Below are 20,465 nucleotides of genomic sequence, written 5' to 3' on the forward strand. Positions count from 1 at the left end.
AGGCCTCTTGCATCAGTGCTTCTCCCAGGGCCAGAAAAGTGCACAAAGCCAACCTTTTAATGGCTGCATCAGACTCCATGTTGGTCCAACTTGAAAAAGAGGAGGCATGGAGACGACGCATCAAAATGCTACTGCCACTTGAGAGGTAAATCACCTCAACTTGTCCCATCACCTGCGGGAGTGGTCCTTGGAGCCAGAACTGATGGATATCACTCTTCCTGAGGAGCCTGTAATGGCAGTGGCGTGGATGCTGGCGACAATCCCAGGACCTTTACTAGCTCCTCCACTGCCGTCGCCATATTCGGTATGCCTCTGGCCTATCTGGAATTTTCAGTGCCGGGAGCTGATCTGGCTTTCTTCCTCCCCATGGGACCTTTTAGGACTCAGTTTGAGTTCCCAAAGCAGGTCTTCCCCGGGGGCCGTACGTTATGTCCGTTCCATGTGGAATGCTTCCAACTCTATTTTTAGCCATTTTGGCTCGGGGACTCTTGTTGTTTGTCCTCCCACTGGAGCAGATTCTAGCACTGCCACCATGTTGCTATCCACAGAGCAGCCAGTATTAAAGCTCAAGGCTGTCTGGCAGAGATTAAGAAGAGAGGCCTAGAGTATAGTGGAAAAGGAAAGGTATAAGAAGGAGGATAGTTATAGGGCATAGCGATTGAACACTTCATGCCAACTCTATTAGCATATGACCTCTTTGCCACCAGCTCATATTCAATTCAGATGTCATTCAGCATGACACAGATGACAGCAATGAGGCAGTCAGCTTGCTGCCACTCCCCTCCTTGGACATAACAGACTGTTTAGTTCCTCAAAATGCAAGTGGGTTGAATATTTTCCCAGAGGTAGAAAGGGTGTGTTCCTCTGGACAGCCAGAAATGGCTTCTTTTCATGCAGTACTCAGAAAGGCTGTTGATAATACAGAGCTCCTTCTTCACACTGTAGAGGCCAGATTCAGCCTTCTAAGAGGTTCTGCTACCTTCTTTTTCAGTGTCAGAACCCTTGCTGCCTTTTAAAGAGGGTGTCATGGACCCAGTAAAAACTCTGGAAGAAACGTTTATCAGCCCCAGCTGTAAACCGTTTAATTGGCAGATTTGCTGGACTGACAACCAAAGGCCCACCGTTCTTGTTGGTATGTCCAGAAAGTCTAGTGGTAAAAGTTTCTTCCTGCACAAAATAATATCCTTGTACTCTTCCAGTCAAAGAATCAAATAAACTGGAAGCAGTGGGCAGTTTGGCGATTTGCACCCTTAAGACAGGGAGTTATACTCGTACTTTGTGGGATATTACCGGAATGGTGGTGACTAATTTACCAGACCATCCCAATGATTATTTTCTAGAGCCGGTTTGTGCTGAACAGAACTCCTCTAAAAAGATAAACAGTTTGAATCCCTGCTCTATAACCCTACATGGGCATACCTGGTTCAGATCAACCAGTTTTTCTGGAGGCGTCCATGCAACGTTAATGGACGTGCCATTCGATGGGGCACGGCTCTTCAGGGATAAAGCAGATGCTTGTCTAGAAAGACTCAATGCGAGGAAAGCAAAAGCCCAATCTTTGGGCCTCCTATCTCTGGCTAGAGTCTACTATCAATTTCTGCAGTTTTGAAGCTTCTCAAGTCTTCATCTTCCACCAAAGCCAGCCCTCACAACCTTTTCAACCAAAGTTCTTCTGACAGTACAGAAGCAGAGTTAAATGTAGAGGCAGTGAGACCCAGTACCTCTCCTCCTCCTCTTCTTCCCCCTTCCCACATAGAAATCCGCTTTAGGTTCCCATTTAAAGAGCGTGTGGAGCCCATTGGAAGACCGATATCCTCCTTTGTACAGGCTTGGAAGGCAATAACATCGAACCAATGAGTCCTTTAGCTTGCAGAACAGGGGGATGTCTTGCCCATCCAGTATACTCCTCCCCACATCCCTCCTCCGCAGCCCTTCAGTCAGAAGACTTCAAATACTGCAACAGGAGGTAGCTGGTCTGGTGCAAAAAGCAGCTGCTGCATTTGTTCCAGAGTAGAAACCTGAGACTTGAACTTTAGCTCCAAAAGAAAAACTCAAGATGCTGTCCCAGGCTCAGGTTCTTCTGGTACTGGAAACTGAAGACTCAAAAGTGTACCTCGACTTATATCAAGTGCATTTTCACATACCGATCCTGCAGGCATACATGACCAGTAGGATCTACTCACTACCAGTTCTCGGTCCTCACTTTCGGACTGATATTAGCACCGTGTGACTTCACCAAAGTGATGGTGTTGGTGTGCTTAAATCAGGAGGTAGAGGATATCTGTATTCCCAAATCTAGTTGACTGGCTCCTCAAAAGCCAGCTTGTGGTAGATGCTGCATCACCTGCAGGCAACAGTATCCCTTCTGTTGGAGTTTTTCATCAATGCTGGCTGTGGTGTGTGTTGCTTATTTGAGAAACAAGACCAAAGCCTCAGGCCTCCATAATACCAAATTCTCCACATTAACCTACTTGAACGGAGGACAGTTTGACTGGCACTCAAGTTCTTGCTTCCCTTTCTTTCCAGTCAGTCTCTCCAGACCATGATGGACAGTACAACTGCAATGTAGTACATTAAGAGACAGGGAGGAGTTGGTTCTCACTTGCTTTGTGCAGAGGCGTTGAGGCTCTGTGGTTGGGTGCTCCAGCTTGGGATATGGCTAGTAGCCAGACATGTATCTGGCTCTCTAAACACCAAGGCCACAGCCTCAGTGTGCATTTTCTTTCTGACCACAAGTGACCTCTCCAGCCAGGTAGTGGGCACCAACAAGAGATACACTGCAGCTTTGTTGGCATTTCTCTACCTTCCAGTTGTCTAGGATAAATCTAGTCAGTCAGCATTCTTAATATTTGATTGATGTGAGGCTGCGCGATCAGGAGTATTTTAATGACTAGCTACAATCATCATGATTAATAGATGTATCTAAAGAACGTATATCAACGGACACTAGAAGCCAGCCTCTTTTTTATGTTTAACCATTTTATTAGGCATTTCGATAAAATAATACATGCAGTAAATAAAATGAATAGGAAGGGCGAGAAGTAAAGGACATCACTATACTTTCAGTTATCAAGTTTCTGTCCGTCATAAGAGCGAAATATTCCTACTTTTCATGCGGTAAGAGTCCATGTGTAGCATAGCCCAAAGATCGATATAATGGTCTGATAGGGTAGTTGGGCTATTGACTTGATCCTGTGGATGGGATGAGATTTACTTCACGTTGAGGAAGGGAAACGAGAAGAAGAGAGGACAGAAGGGGAGCCAGAAAGAGGACGACAAGTGGGGAGGCAGTGGAAACTGGATTGAAAGTTGAAGGGTCGAAGGGGGAGATTCGGAGGGGGGAATAGACAAGAGCTCAGACAAGGTGATTCACAAAGTGGGTTTTGTTTGGATGAAAGCATCTAATTTTGACCAGAGTATGATAAAGGTTATGGTTGAGGATAATATTGTCTGTGCTTCTCAGGAAGCACACGCAGGCCCACCAGGGCTGGTAAAAGATGGTAAGAGCCTCTTTAAAGGGCAAATCCTCAATGTTTGCATCACATCTCATTAGTCTTAAACAAAAGAAAGAAGAGAGTGCTGAAGCACATGAACCAAAATACTATCCAGCTATGCAGAAATGTTTTCTGTCAGTCTACCTATAGCCCGCACAATAGGCCTTGCAGGCTGTGAAGCTAAAGGTATATGTGTTTTTGGGAGGAAATACAATAAGTATTTGCTTTCTTCTTCAAATGTCTTCGACTCTCCCCATCCATTTTTTGCTGCAAATGTCTTGCTAGATGAGCACATAGGAATCAATGCTGTCATGTAATGTATATTACTGGATCAGTTTATGGCAGAATCACAAATATTGGATACAAAGAAAAAATATGATACCATCAACCTAGCTTCAACAACAGAATCAATCATAATAACTTTATTCGACAATTCTGTCATAAAAGCTTATAAAAACACCTTACACCAGTTGGACAATGTTAATGTGATTAAAATATAAAACTGTAAATGCAATTATTTACATAATAAAAAGATCTTAAAATATATTAAATAAAAAAACATTTATGAATGATGCTAAGAGTGGTCTGGATGTGAACCCCAGTCAATTCCTATAATATAAAACACATTCTCTCCCATGGGTGGAAGTACATAAATTAAGATTACCTCCACATCCCCAGTATTTCCAACTGTAACCGCTATCTCTTAGGGAGTGGGTGAATGTTGTTTTAACGCCTTAGCTTGTATGGACCATGCCCAGCCTAAAAACTTGGCCAGAGCAATCGCAATATGAGGAGACGCATCTGATCGATGAACTCGAAGTGCTTCCTCATGCTTTCTAAAGCCCAGTAATTTGCATATGGGAATGACCCATTCCCTTCGGGGTACAGTATAGATAGGACAGAAAAACAATAGATGACTTAGAGTTTCCTGATTATCTGGGCACCATGGGCATACTTCTTTTGAGGACCCTACCAATCTGCTTGTGAACGACCTTAATGGGAGGGAGCCAACCCTCAGTTGAAAGTACAATTTCCTATCATGGGGTTTCGTAATTGCATCCCAGTATTTTTCTAGTGCAGGTCTTGGTTTAAATTCTAGAAATAGGCCTGTTCGGCGTCTTGTGGATCTGCTCATGCAAGCCTCTTCCGTTACCCAATCCCAATACATACTCTTCAATGCTTTTTTTGATGGGAAAACTGCAGTTTGGGGATCGTTCCACATTTCACTCAAGCCCATCCTCACTAGGAGCGATCTGATCTCTTTTAGCCAAGGGATTTTATGGAAGTTATCAGCTTCCATAACGTCCTTGAGACCGTTGGCGTAATGTTCTAGTTCTTCTGTACACCAAAGTCTTCGCCAATATAATAGTGGTCGGATCTTTGCGAAATCATTTACAGCCTTCCTACCTAGATCTATCCGAAGTGTATACATCGGGGTACTCACTGGGACTCCAGCCACTTTACGTAGAAATGAATTCTCGACCGCAGTCAGTTGATTCAGGTTCGCGAATCCCCATACCTCTGCTCCATAGAGAACAGAACTCAGAACCTTTAACCCATAAATTTCCAGTACCGGGGTAACGTGCTTCGTACAAGAGGTTCTGATCTTCCCTAGAAGCTCCCCCACCTGTTGTTTGAATTTGAGAGTAGTCGGGTTGAGTTGATGTTTCCAACCCATGTCCTTCAGTAAGGATACACCCAAATATACAAAGGCTTTGACTTGCTCTAGTATAACATTTTTCATGCTAATTTTGCCCCGGAAGGATCTATGTTCATTAAATGACATGAGTTTAGTCTTCCCCGTATTTATTTCTAGCCCATGGATTCTACAGAACTCTTCGAACCTCTCTAAAGTTTTCTGTAGGCCACTGGGTGTCTTGGAGATTAATAGGGTGTCGTCCGCAAACATGAGGACAGGGATATGGACTCCTGATAGTACTGGGGCGTCGGAGGGGACCAGGGCCAGGTAATCGGCCACCCCATTGACGAAGAGTGAGAACAGGGTAGGTGCAAGCACACACCCCTGCCGCACTCCCCTGCCAACAGGAACGGTCTCCGTGACCTCGCCCCTAGATCCCCACCGCACCCAAGCATAGTTTTCCTCATGTAAGCGGACGATTAGAGACAGCAACTCCAGAGGCATGCCCAATTCTCCTAATACGTGCCACAGCTTGCAGCGTGGCACAGTATCGAACACTGCCTTTAGGTCTACGAACACTGTATACAATGCTCCCCTACCCAGTAAAACAGTCTTCCAATAGATTGTCATAAAACGGAATACCTGATCTATTGTGCTTGTAAGAGGGCGAAACCCTGCCTGCAATGGGGTAAGTATGTGGTGTTCGTCTATCCATAACTGTACTTTCTGCAGAATCAACCGCCCTACGACCTTTTGGATGGAATCAATAAGGCTGATCGGCCTGTAGTTGCCTGCCACCGATTCATCGCCCTTTTTATAAAGAGGTATTATTTCTGCTCCCTTCCATGAGGACGGGATTGGGGCACCGCACGCGACTGCATTGGCAATTGTGCATGTGTAACTACACCACAGCGGTTTATTGTGTAAAAACACATCGGCGGGTACACAGTCGAGCCCCGCAGCTCTACCAGATGTCACTTTGTCTAATGCCCTAGCCACATCGCCCAAGGTAATTACCCATTTAGTAAAGGGTTTGTCGTCGAGGGGTCTACTATCGGATTCGTCTGTTAGTGGTGCGTACTGGGGTTTAAAGTGCTCCACCCAGTGCTCCTGGGCAACGTTATTCTGTGGGGGATCTGGGCATCCGCCCTTCTCCCATTTATATTTATCCCAGAATACTTTCGGATTTTTATCCTTGCATGCTTCCAGTAGGTCACCCCATCTAGCCTGGTCCCATTGTTTTTTAGCATCTCAGACAACTTTCCTATAGTTGTTCCTTGCCAGCCTTACTCTGTCACCATCTCTGTTTCCTAGGGCAGATCTTAACTCGACCCTGGCCTTGCGGCATTCCTCATTGTACCACCTGTGGGATTTCTTTATATTCGATTTCCTGGTGCTACCGTGCTTAAGAAAATAAGACTTCAGGCGATCGAAGACTGCTGTATGCTCTTCCATCACCATCGTCTTCCATTCCTGGCTGTCATCTTTGGTAGCTAATACACCCATGGTATTGCTTAATTAGAGTTCCATTTTGGCCACTATCTCCGGGTGATCGACTATGTGATTCCATTTAAGGTGGTGCATATCATCGTCGGGCCCCATCGGCTCGTACGTAGTGTTAAAATCCCCCCCGATTATCGGCCAGACTTTACTAGGCGATGATTCTAGCATGAGTTCCATTGCTGTCACTACCTCAGAACGACACCCTCCAGGAAGGCCACGTGCGTAGATATTAAATATATCTACTCGTATCCCTGACCCCATCTTCATTCTTACGGCTAGAAATGTCACTACTTGCTGTAGGTAGTTGTGATACGGTACAGGCCAATGCCTGCCTAAACCAAATTACCTAACCACCCGCTGGCCGTCCCCTATCTTTCTTCTCTGCGGGAATATAAAAGTTCAAATAGCCCTGACGAAAAACATGATCCACTGCCCACGTCTCCTGGAACAAACATATATCGTGTCCCTCAATGAAATCAGCCCACTCTTCCTGTGATATCTTAGAGCTTAAACCAGCAGTGTTCCAGGACGACAAGGACAGATCGCTCGGAAAGGGAGAGGGAAGGATTTCTGTAATGACCTCCCGGTCCATGGTTTGGAACCGTGCTGCGCTCGTGTTTGTCCCTAGATCTGTTCGAAGATCTAGTCCACCCACTCTAATGATAGGCCGTGAGTTAACATTCTCGACATCGGGATCTGGCAGCGCATGGGATGCCTGTGTTCCCCCAAGAGTTTTTGACATGCAGACCAGTTGATAGATCTTTTTGGGAACCCCTATCTATCCCTGTACCCTCCAACATAGGTATGCTACGGCCATCCATGTTTCCGGTCTGTTCCTGGAGCGGGTGGCGTCAATCACATTCCTCGAGCCCTGAAAGTGCATCGTACCTATTCCTGGTCTCAATGCCGCAGGAATTTCCTGTAGGAATCCCCCCTGCTCCTGAACAATCAAATCCTGGGGTCATATACCCCTCCGGATAGAAATAATCGAGGGGCACAACATTTATTTGGGGCCTGGGCCTTTCCTGCACCCACCCACATTTGTGCGCAACAGCTCTAGTATCCTTGAAGTTAATTATTATACAATCACCCCAGTCTTATTTTTTCCTACCCCCTACCCACTCTACCCCTCGGGCAAATAAAATCTCGGACGATGCCGTAGGTGGGAGCGGGCGATTTGCATTCAACCATTTTATGCACTTTCTTTTCAAGGCGGGATAGTCCTCCCATTGACCCGATCTTAATGCTGGTACCCCCACTAATATTGCCACTTATGGTGCACAGGCCGGGGGGAGGTTAATACATGGTGTAATTTTCTGCGGTCGGTCTCTAGAAGGTGTGATAATTGTCTCAGGAAAGTTCGTAATCAAGGTAGTGTTACAAGGTCTCTCCCCCCTTATACATTGTTGAGGTGCTAGGTCACTCCCAATTGGCATAAAACCTCTGTCCTGCCCCTGATGGTCTAATTGAGTTATCTGTGAATGGCCATGTCATTCCTACTTCGCCCCCGGTGACTGGGGATATCCCAGCTACGGGTTCTGTCGTTGGCCTTCCCTGCATCTCTAGTCCCTTTGCTCCTAGGATTGGGGCCCCTCTACCCTGGACCCTCACTACTTCGGCCTCAAGGATGCTCAACCTAGTATCTATTTTATCCAATCTTTCATATATGAGAGCACAAGATTTAATGAACAGATTTTCCATTTTGACCCACATGTCCTCTCCCCAACTGGATGATGTCTCCTCCCTAAGACCTGTTATTGGGGCGGCAAATCCCGCCTTTGGGGGAGCAACTTCAGGGGTAGTCTTAGCTGGAGGACCATTATTGACCTTCTCCGGATTATACTTCTTTGCCTTTGTTTTCCTTCCCTTGTGGTGTACATCTACCCGTTGCCTCTTCAATTCCGTTGATGACCGATTTATAGAAACAGAGTTTGCGCTACGAGTATGTATACATCTTCGTGTGGGCTCAGTCAGGATACTGCTGTCTACTGGATTTATTATAGAGCCCCTGCTAGCGCTCCCCTCCTGATTGGGTAAACTAATCACGGATGTTGCGCTAGTTTGTCCTCGGGTAACTTCGGGCACTGTATTCAAAGGAACTGCAAGAGTGTTGTGGGGGGACTTTGCCTGTGCCAAATTGCCCAGAGAAGACCTTCTATCGAATGTTGGATCCATGGAGAGTCTCTTTTCAGTCAGGACTATTTCTCTCTCCAGTGCCGATGATGCGCGTACGATGAACTGGTCTAAAGTGCCCAGCACAGAACCTCTGATGGTCTTTTTTCTGTTGGGCCATGGTCACATATACTTGCTAACAAACAAGGAGATACCGTAATATACAGATATCCTTACGAGGCTTGCCCCGGTCTTGAACCACACCCTTGTTCACCAGCTGTCCCCAGCTATGAAGCACTAACCTTGTGGAACACACCTCAGAGGGGTGCCCCGTCCCGTCCTCCTCCCGGTCTCTAATGGGCGCAAACGGACCCGCCCTTGGCCCGGGCTTTGCCCGGGCGCGTCCCGCGCTGCGGAGCACCAGGAGCGGCTTTATGCTCCCCCGGCGCTGCCTGCTGTTGTCAAAGGCACGCGCCTGGGGTGAGCGTGGGGCTGCTGGGAAATGTAGTCAACGCTGGCCGTTCCCCTCACGGCGGGTTGCAGGTTGCGGGTTGATAGCTGTTGGACCCCCCTTGCTGGCCGTTCCCCTCACGGCAATGGGCTAGTGAGTAAGCAGCAAATACAGATTACTGGCGCGTCCCCAGAATATCTACATCAGTGCAACGTAGAACTATAAGTCCCAAGCAGCTGGGATGTATGATCCTACATCGCCAACATTTACATCGCAAACATTCACATCGCCGTCTTTACATCGCATACACATTCACAACGCACGCTTTCACAGCGCAAACCATTACTTCGGCCCCCCCCATTGAAATACATACAAAACACAATCACAACACACACAAACACCCAGCATGCTTTAACATCGTGATTTTTTCCCCAAATAACACACTACCCCCAGCACGACCCTACGCCCGTCTCCCTAAATCCGAACTCCTAAATCCTTAATTAGTACTTTACACTACGACCCCCTGACCCGACCTTAAAACACACGCTCCACAACAACACAGTACCCTGAAGCCTAAAACCTTAATCACTACCCTGCCATATGACTCCCTGACACGACCCTAAACCCAAAACCAGTACCCTACACAACACTTAACCCTAAGCCCTAAAGCCTAAAACAGTAAGCTACACAACACTAAACCCTAATCCCCAAACCCTAAAACAGTACCCTACACAACACTAAACCCTAAGCCCTAAAGCCTAAAACAGTACCCTACACAACACTAAGCCCTAATGCCTAACACTACCGTACACTACTACTCTAAGCACAATCCCCCTTACCTCTCTGTCATCATGGTTCCTCTCTCCCAGTCCCGTTCCCAACGTCGTCTCTTCCTCGTCTCTGTCCCATACGTTTTAAAAGCATGCGTTGTAAAAGCGCATGCGATGTCAAGGGCCGCGTAGTAATGGCCTGCGCCGTAACGTCGCTTGCGTTGTAACGCTTGCGACGTAAAAGCATGCGATGTAATGCATGCGTTGTGATAGGTGTTCGCCAAGCAGCGGAGGGTGCATGCAAGTAAATGCAGAAAAATTATCAGTAGGGAATCTGAAAAGATTGTTTTCTCTACTCAGATTATGCAGTCTCGCGTGATTCTCCCCTGATCTGCTTAGTCTGAAGAGAAATGTGCTCTCTGTACATCGTTTTGTTAAATTACTGTTACATCTAACAGTCCTATACATTACCTGTCGCAAATTGTACCTATGTCATTGAAAATGTGTAGTTGAAAGTCGATTTTGGAGATCAATCTCTTATAAGAAGCCATAATCATCACTGATTCCAACCCTTCTTCCTGCGTGGCTGGTGTCCACGTCTTCTATCACCTGAGCCCTTTTTAGTTTGATGCACACTACAGGAAAATATGACTCTAATTGGTGCACACAAAAGATACTCCTGACTTTAAATTAAGGTACCCTGAAGCGATAGTTCCGATGGAAACACATTCCTGAAGATTCTTCACCCTATACACTCCTTTCCCAAAACCTTCCCCCCCAGCAATGACTCTCTAGTGCTGACAGGTGGTACCATGCAGCTCCATCCATGACTACAATCCCAGATGTGTCGCCACCAGAGCACATTGGGTCCCTGCTGGAGTCAGTTCTTATTTTTCCTCTAGCTCAACAATGCGGTCCAGATCTCTCTTATGATGTCTCACTGACAAACTCCACAGCTTTCCACTGCGGCTAGATCAAATTTTTCTACAAAAGGCCTCAGGCTTTAACCCTTTGCATACTGTACCACTAACAGATTTTCTCTTTCCAGCCCTCATGACAACGGTGTGGTGTATAGTGTTGAAACATAACACCGTGGCTCCTGGTTCTTGTGCGTCCATGCATCACATGGCATCCAGGAGCGGGAGGGCAAATTATTTTTGACTAAGATCTGTAATGCAAGGGGACTCCACGTGGAATCACTCTGTCACCTTCCGGGGAACGGTCGAAGAGATTTCCCACAAAATTACCATGGAAAGGCCCTCCTCGAGTTTGCAGTCCCGTTTCCTGGACTGTTCAGAATCTTGGCACACGAAGCTCTTCTTCAATGCCCCCATAGCAGCTTTAGACCCGCAGTTCCAGACAGACAACCAAAGTCAAAACCTCGATCCTGGTCACCTGCACTTTATGTCCACCTACTCTTCACCCTAGAATGTGAGGGTTCACCGTTGACTTTAAACCAAAACTCCAATGCTTGAACAATTGCTCATCTAGACAGGTAATCCAAGAAGCTTGCCGTTGTGGGTCACAATGTTTTTACCTCAGAGTAGCTCCTACTCAGCTAATGCCACCTGCATTTTAGGCTGATTCCTCCATGTCTGATAGGAACAGGTGTAACCCAAGACTGTTTAAAGGTTTGCAGGTCTCCTGTTTGAACTGATGGCAGGCCCACACATCTTTGCAAGAGTGCTGGTGATCTTGGCAGCTTCTCACCACAGGTCGGGAGTGTATGTATTCCAATACTTGGGACACCTGGCTGGTGAATGCAGAGTTCTTGATGCTGATCTAAAAACTTCTATAGTGAACAATGGCTTTTTTCCATGACCTAAGCTTTACCATCAACGTTCCAAAGTCTCACCTCATTCCCACCCCCACTGTGCGGGGCCAATGGCTATCTGCAGTGGGGGTTGGCCGTCCGCAGAGGGTTAGGGCAGCGCTTCGCTATTAGCCAGGCCTTACGGCCAACCCCTGCTGCACATGGTGAAGACCCTGTGCAGTGGCGATTGGTCACCTGCATAGATCAGACGGAAGTTCACTGAAGTACACTTACGGTTATTTTGCTTAAAAGAACGTAACAAATGTAAAAAGAAAAAAAACTCCGAAATTCATTATATATTCAGGTCTATTTATGGTTACATAACAAAACCAAAACAATTAACATTTGTCAGTTTTATGGTTCGGTAAACTAACCACAACTCTAGCCCAGTCATGCACTTTTTATGATTTCATCTATGACTTCACTCATGACATGTTAAATGACATCATTGATGATTCTTGGTGAGCGTTGACATAGGCAGGGCCTGTTTTGTTATATGGACTGTGAGCTCATAGTGCCCCAATGTGTGAACACCATTTTAGACTTTTTCTTCACCATTGGGTTCAGAGGTGTGCCAAAGAGAGCTCCAGCGGAAGTTGACGAAAGTTTGTCATGAGACCGCAAAGAAACACCGAATTAGTTGAGGGAATGTCTGATATCAATGTTGGATCGACTTTTCGGGGGATTTGTCATGGGATACTTCAGCGTAGCTGGAGATTTAAAGTTGTTGACAGTATGGTCCCTGTGGTTCCTTAACTCCATTTTGTATTATGAGCATGATCTTTAAATTCTGCCCAAGCTCCATCGTAAGTGTGTCCTTAATGACTATCCACTGTGTATGTTTTGACTTCTGAGAGACCTTAAGTCTGCGGTTTGCTTCAGGTATGCTTGTTCACGGTTTAAACCCAAGACTTTCATGCACAAGTGCTAGGTTTTACTTGCCCAATCGGAGGCAGCAGACCTGGTTGGGCTCTTAATTCTAGAGAGGCAGTTTAGAATTAATCTGTCAATAAAGAAAATGGGTTTACCGGGGAGGATGACTTTGGGCCGAGGAAGTTCAGGGTGAACATGATGCAGAATCAGAACTCTTAAGTTCTGCAGGTGAAAGGTTCAACTCTAAAAACAAAAAAAAATACTAAGCCTATATTGCCCCAAGGAAAGAACTGTCAGAGCCATCAAGATACAAGGCACACAAGCTGCCAGTTAAAATGCCTAAGCTGAATTCTTGGATCGAGAAGGTGCAGCTGTACAAACGCAAGCTCCCAAATGCCAAAAAAGCATGCAGTCAAAGGAGCTAGAGGCACTTCCAAATTACCGGGTCAAAATTAAAAAACACCTGTAAGGCTTCACCAAAAGACATCAGCTCAACTACTGAGGACGATTGATCTCAAAAGGGTAACGTGGCCAGGCACCCTCGAAAGAAATGTCTCATGAGGAGGACATTGTCTCAAGACATTGACATGGGGTAGGAAGAGTTACACCACAGAGAACCTAGAATTGAAGTCACCCAAAGAGGAAACACTTTGGTATAACATAGAGGCAGGTTCGCCACAGGAGAAGGTGAATTTATACCCTTCAAGAACAACACCTGTAGGTGACCTATCCATATACCATATAGAGTGGTTAAGAGAGCAGCAGACATTTTTGGGGTTCAGATGAAGGTAGAGAAGACATATGTTTCCTCATATGGACTTTTAGAATTTGAGTCCTGGAATAATCAATTCCTCCTAATACTCTTCAGTATCCTTTAGCTAGGAAGAAAGGTTTTTAGCAAGCTAGCTAATTCTAAAGCTCTAACACCCAGAATAGTGAAAAAATACAGGGCATCTTCCTAATACCGCTTGTATATTCATCTGCATGGCGGGCTTCTCTCATTGGTGGGATCTAGAGCACCAGCATTGGTGGGTCCACTTCCAGATAAAGGCAGCAAGAGAATTGGGACAATGGGGAGAAGGATGGAGAGAGCAGCTGCTACCCAGTAGAGTATTTCCAACTCTAACACCCTCCTGAATATGTTCGCTCACCAGCACTTTGTGGGTCTAATGTCGCACCTGCCGTGGAATACCAAAACCGATCCAAAGCAGTGGTAGAGAAGGGCAAGATTATTGTGAATAGTTGCTTCAAATCAGCACTGAACTCGCACATACAGCAAGGAGACAACTCCCCACGGGCACAGTACTGCACAGGCAATATTGGCTATACATTTCTGGTGTTAAACCAGCAGTACAGGCCAACATAGTTGCCTCTAACAGCCAGTCAACGTTTTGGGCCAGAGATTGACGAGACCAATCAATCCATGAAAATGGCCAGTGATATGCTAAAGCCAATCAGGCTCTGCAGATTTACAAACCTTCCCTTAAAATGGGCTGTCGCTTACAGATAAAAGTTGGGAAATCCCTTTACACCATGGAAAGTCGGAGACAACCCACAGGGAATCAGTCTGCCCTATGGCAACAGCAGCATGAGTAGTTGAAGGTATTTGTTTTCGAAGGAGAGGCAAGCCGGCTGTACCTCTAGAGGAGCACCCTCACAGTCATCTAAGTGACTGAGTGATGCCCCCCTCCTGCACACACATTACTTGTGGGGGGAAGATTAAAGATGTTGGGAGGAGATTAAAGACTCCCTAAGCACCTGGAAGTACATAACAGATAAGTAGGTGTGAAGTCTAATAAGACACGGGTGTGTGTGTGTATATATAGATTTTGTAAAATACCATCTACAATACCACCAAAACCACAGAGGTACAGAAAGGGCAAGTGGTAGATGCTTCAAACAGAGGTCCAAGAACTGTTACAGAACGATGCAATATAAATAGTACCTCTAGGAAACCGAAACACTGGGGTCTACTCAGTCTGTTTACCGGTCCCAGAACGAGATCTAATTTTGCAGCCAGTATTGGGCCTGCGGTGTATTAACAAGTTCATCAGAAGCCACAGGTTCTAGATGGTACCTCTCCATGGGGTCATACCTCTACTGAAGAAGTAGGACTATGTGGTGACCTTCGATTTAAAGGATGACTTCCTGCCCATGCAGTTCCCCCTCACAGAATAGATATCTCAGATTTGTGATGATATTCATGAGTACCCTTACCTTGATGATTGCCTTGTAAAGGCGGTCACGTTCGAGCAGTGCCAATCCAAACAAACATTCTGAAAGTGGTGAACCTGTTCCACCAGCTGGGGTTCATCGTGAATATAAAAAAGTCTTCCCCAATCCCATAAATTAAAAAGATTTTACTAGGGGCAGATCTGAACACATTATAAGCAGTGGCTTTCCCTACCTTGAAGAGGGCCATTGCGTTGCAGGAAAAGGGTCGTCTTTACCAGACGTCTCAATCTCCAATGGTAAGGACAATGAAGCTATTTTGTATAATGGGTTGTTGCATTCATGTAAAGCCAAACATGAAATTACACAAGACTTATTTCCAGTCGTTAAACAGCCAGTGATCACAAAAATTGGGGAAATAAAAGGATTTAGTAGTTGTAACAGAAAATGTAAGCTAAAAGATATAATGGGGGAACAGAGCATAATGTGGATGAGAATACATTCACTACTCCACTACCTCAGACCACCATAACCGTTTTGTCACATGAAGGCTGGATGCACACATGGGACAACTCAAAATAATGGGGCCGTAGTGTGCTCATGAGGTGACCAATCATTTCAGTTAGAGCTGAAAGTGATTTACCTGGCACTGAAAGCATTCCAGAGTAAAATCCAGAACATGAAAGTTCAAATTCTAATGGACAGCACAACTGTGATTTTATATCTGCACTAGCAGGAGGGGGTCAGGCCGGGGTGGATGAGGTCTCTCTCTTACCCACTGTCGAACCAAGCACAGAGGCTCTGCAGATGGAAAATCGAAAGAAACATGTTCCGGTGTCGAACCACGTGCCAGGTGTTGAAAACATTCATGCATACAAGCTAATCAGGCGAAAAAATACCTCTTACAAATGAGACTAAAACAGTAGAAACAAAATTTCAGCAGTGGGGGATACCATTATTAGAAATTCAAAAATGTAATCCTTCCCTTTTAAGGCACCACCATCCTTGGTTTGTAAGGATTGCACTGTACATGGGTTTGTGCGGGATGTTTGCCTATGCTTTGCCACAGTGCCATTGATTCCCCTAATCTTGGGGAAGTTTATAGCATCTAACATGACTTTGATCCTAAGGGCTTCCAAGTGACCACATCAGGCATGCGTCTCTCACCTAATACAGAGGGCATAGGGTGTTGGTCTAAAGATATCAACACACAAACACACTCACAGTCCACTGGACCTGGGTGAACTATAATTGATGGCATGGTTCCTGAGAGAGCTGAATGTAGCCATTTGCAGCTCTCTGAAAAACAACTTGCTATCATTAGGGAGACACGTAGACCATACACAAGAAAGTGCTACCCCTTGAAATGGAAGGGTAGCCTGATAGGGAGCCAGAAAAGGGTCCTAAAGCACTTGTTCCCATCCACTCCCCTACACAGGAGAGGTAAAACAGCTATGTAAGCTATGCACATAATTCAAATCTAGAAAAGATGTTACGCTGCGAAATAATCCAATTTCCCGTAGTAATGGTTTTGCAGCTAGAAGCTTTTCTAGATTCAAATGTGACGTCCTCAATGAAAGAGCGCATTGGAGAAAGCAAAAAAACAGCTAAAGTGGAGATCACATATTAGTGCATTGTGAGTTTACGGTCGACGTTATTTCGAAGTACAGGCTATGTTGACATCCACTATGAGTAGGAACCCAACTACCAAATGCCTGAATTATGCACAGCATATAAATCTAAAGTAGCTTCAAGCTGCAGTAACTGGTTTCTTGGAGATAAATGCATGGATCATGCAACTAGTTTCATATCAGAGGTTCCATATGAGACACTTTGCCAGATAGTCTTCGCAATCAGTGGTGAAAAAGTCTACTAGATTGGGCCAATTTGATGGTTCTGGAGAATGCTGACAAGTGTACAGTGGTGGGTGCACAAGAACCTGAAAAACAGAAAAGGTTTTATGACCCCCATTGTGCTCATAACTACTAATATTTTGCTTCGAGCTTGGTAAACTGTTATAAAAGACAGTAGAAGCCAGCTTAAACACAGACAACACCTGTTTGCATACCACTGTCCTTGATATCAAGGCAGTATGCCTGGCACTGCGAGTGTGATAACTCTCGTCAACGATTAGGTAGTGCAGAATAGGATCAGTAGCACACAAAACTTGACTATTTAGCGAAACGAGGTACTTCTCTAGTGCCATTGAGTGTTAACGTTAATTAGCAAGAATTGATATATGCTGTGTTATTTAAACAGTTGTTCTGTTTCTTTAGACCTGCTATTTCTCATCCATCCAGTGACTGATAGTGCAAATGGTTGGAGAGGTTCAGGTTTGTTCATGCATGAGATGTTTGCAAATGTTCATACGACGAAGGTGTAGTCCATGGGACTCTGCAGCACTATTGACAAACCTGTCTCAAGCAGAAGATTGCAAATGTAGACGTATGAAGTAAATACCACATATTATGCGTAGTTGTGGTACAACCCCGTATGAGTTAGTCGGGAATGGATTTAATGTTGATATTTACCTCCCTCAGTGTATTTAATCTAAGAAAGGTCCAGTGCTGGAGAGGAAGTTGTCCTCTACCTATAAAGCTTCTACAAATGACAACTAAGAATATTCTGCTGCAAGGTCGAGCCATACCATTCTGGGGAGAAAAGAGGAGGGTTGCATGGGATCATATGAAATGTTTTGGGCTTGTTTAGCTAGGCACAGCCACAGCTTCCTGGCTGAGGTGTGGCACTGCAGCCTATGCTAAGACAGAGGGTGGAACCTATTGGAATTAAAGTTTGTGAGAGAAGCAACATACAAGCTGTATGTACAAACTATTTCATTTTCTACCTTTTATTTAATGTATTTCATTGTTCCGTGTTACATACAGAAACAATGGAAACTGGTAGATCTCTCTGATATGTTTCTGGATATTCGGCAAAAAGCCTTAAATGATTCACTGCTCTGTCTATAGATGCTGTTAGCCACACCTCGAATCACTATATCAATTGAAGTCTGTTTTGTGTTTTCAAGAAACTGTGAAATCTGGCCATATTACTAGGAAAAAACTTGAGATGTTTTCTGGCTTTTTTTTATTCCAGAGAAGCTACTGTACAGTTTGCAACTCGTAATACCAGCAAACTAGTTGTACGTACTTCATATCCCACGTAACCAAGGTGTGTGCCATTCCTGTTTATAGCACCGAATCTATGAAGTTGACATATGCCTAGGAGCTGGCATGGAATAGAATACTTGTGTACTTATCTTTTCTGACCAAGTGACAGATTAGCTGAGGCTCTAACACTTGTCAAAATGACAATATTAAAGCATCCAAGGGTCTAAACCACGTTGGGAAATGTGACTTGCTCTAATTCTGTGGCTCCAGTAAAGATACAGGTGACAAAAGCAGCAGTGTCTGACTACTACAGTGTGAGCTGAAATATTTTGAATTCCATCTTAGTATCTAGTCTACCTTGCTCGTACAGGGCAGCATTGCACCTTGGAGGTAGTAATGGCTTCAGTCCTTATCTGGGTCTGTCCATGACGTAGAATTGTAAATAATGAATTCAGTGCGGCACACACGGCTTGGGTGATATCCTCACTGGCACACAGTATTCATGGTTATGTCAAACAGTCAACAGAGTGCCTACACCAACATGAAGGGGCGACGGAGTAGCAGTAATTGGCCCGCTAGGTTAGGGAAAGAGGATCTGCAGGAGAACAAGAGCAGTTGCAATCCCAAAGCCTATCTCTTTTTGCTGCTGGCTGTGCCTTCACATGTTCAATCAGTTAATCATAAACTTTATTCGATTTGACAAGCAAATCATAAAATCAAATAAATAACAATGCATTCAATACATATATGTCACGGAGTAGAGATACATAATGTAATTAAAATACTCAATCATTAAAAAGGTCTTTCCATGTTCACCTGCGCTTCTCTTCTCCAAAGCCAGGAAGACCTGTTCGCTCTGCGTTCTAATGCAAACAAGAAAATCGCCCCCTCGGCATCCTTTTAGGTAGCTTAAAAAAAAGCCACAAGTGGGTGCATTTGTCCCACGTATATTTGTGCCACGTATATTTGTGCCACGTATATTTGTGCCACACCACCTGATATACCATTGATAGCTTTGCCGCTGTCATGTTGGGGATGCGGCCAGCACTGCCAGTCCATCTCTTGATTAAAAAGAAGAGGGTTTCTTCCACCTGGTGGAACGTAGCTCATAAAAGGCTACCATTGTGGTGTCAGCAGAGTGAGTGAAGGATTAAAAAAATAAAAGCATTGGCCACCACAGGTGGTCACTTGTGAGAAAGATGGGGAGGTGATTTGCCTGCAGTGATTTCAAAATCCGCTTACAGTAATAATGCTTCATTGTCTCTTCAGTCCTGTACTTCTTGACAAAACACTCAGTTGGATTTTAAAACTCAACTTGTTGCCTGTTTTTGGGATCCACCTGGGAGCTTCTGCAACCCACAAAGCGAGGAGCCCTCAGACATAATCCTGAAAAACCTCCTGATATTCCTGTTTCAGCAATAATGTACATTCACGTGTCCCCATGCAGGTCTAACGTAGGACCTGGGACCCAGAATCCCTCTCCGTTTCATCAAATGGTTACTAGCAGAGCCGCGTTGCAGTGCCTTTTCTGCAGTTTTCATTTGCACTGGTGTTTTACAGTCTTTGGACTAACTGTCAAAAGCTAAGTGTTTTCTTACCTACTCCTGGACTTCGCCTGCCTGTTCCCTCTAATGGATGCTTCTATCTGCAGATTTGTCATCTTTACAAATCTTTTCCAGGCATCTGACTGCGTCTAGGAAACTTTCAGTAGTTCCTGGTGGCGTTGGTTGTGGCCAGGAGCACCAGGAGTAGCCCAGTGGTGGTGTGTGCACACATTCAGTTCCTGTTTAGGTCGCACTTAGTGATCGCTTTAGCTGTTCACTTTCAACCGTATTGGTATATAATAGCATTACTTTGGGTCAACCCATTGCTTGGCTTTCTTGTCTGTTTCATTTGCTTGCTTCATACTCAGTGACTTTCCTTCCTCTTCTTGTGTTTGACCCTGTCCCGGAGCATAGCTTCTTTACTATCCTTTTGATTGGATGACTTGTATCTTTCCGCTGTTTACATTCACTGAACTACTGTTTTCTTTCTTTGAGCACTGCATGGGAGTGCATGTGTTTCCTTTTTTAGGTCGAGGACTACCGGTCTGCCGAAGGCAGAACCGGAAGTCGGAAGATTTAATGTTTCCTAGAGTGGCTATTTAGCCCGCCTCTCTTTTTGCTTCTCCTCCATTGGCTGGCTTCCTAAACGGAGGCCAGCCATTGGAGGAGAGAGCCATCCCTCCAAATAGGCTCCGTCTTTTTCAGATTCGGGGGCGTGTTCCTTGCTGTTCTTTCCACTTTTTAGCCACGCCCTTTTAGAACAGCAGGAACACGCCCTCGATTCCGAAAAAGTTTGGAAGCTTCCATCCGCCATTTTTTAGCAATCAAGAAGCTCCGAGGGCGTTGCGGGCGGCGCCGGGCTCGGGAATCCTGTGCACAGCTCCCAGGTGCAGCCTGCTCCATGCCGGCTGCCCTGTGCGCATCACAGACCGACAGCCTCCTCCCGATACAAATCTCTGCGAGATGACTTCTTTCGAAGTTTGC

The 20,465-nt window shown here is 45.3% G+C and overlaps 1 protein-coding gene across 1 annotated transcript in view; it reads left to right on the top strand.

The window, feature by feature from the left end:
• AHDC1 (AT-hook DNA binding motif containing 1) overlaps positions 1–20,465 on the top strand; it is a 360,405-nt gene that overhangs the window by 290,059 nt on the left and 49,881 nt on the right. The gene's annotated exons all lie outside the window — the stretch shown is intronic.

Source organism: Triturus cristatus, chromosome 3_1 (assembly GCF_964204655.1).
Source record: "Triturus cristatus chromosome 3_1, aTriCri1.1, whole genome shotgun sequence".
In the NCBI taxonomy this organism is placed as follows: Eukaryota; Metazoa; Chordata; class Amphibia; order Caudata; family Salamandridae; genus Triturus; species Triturus cristatus.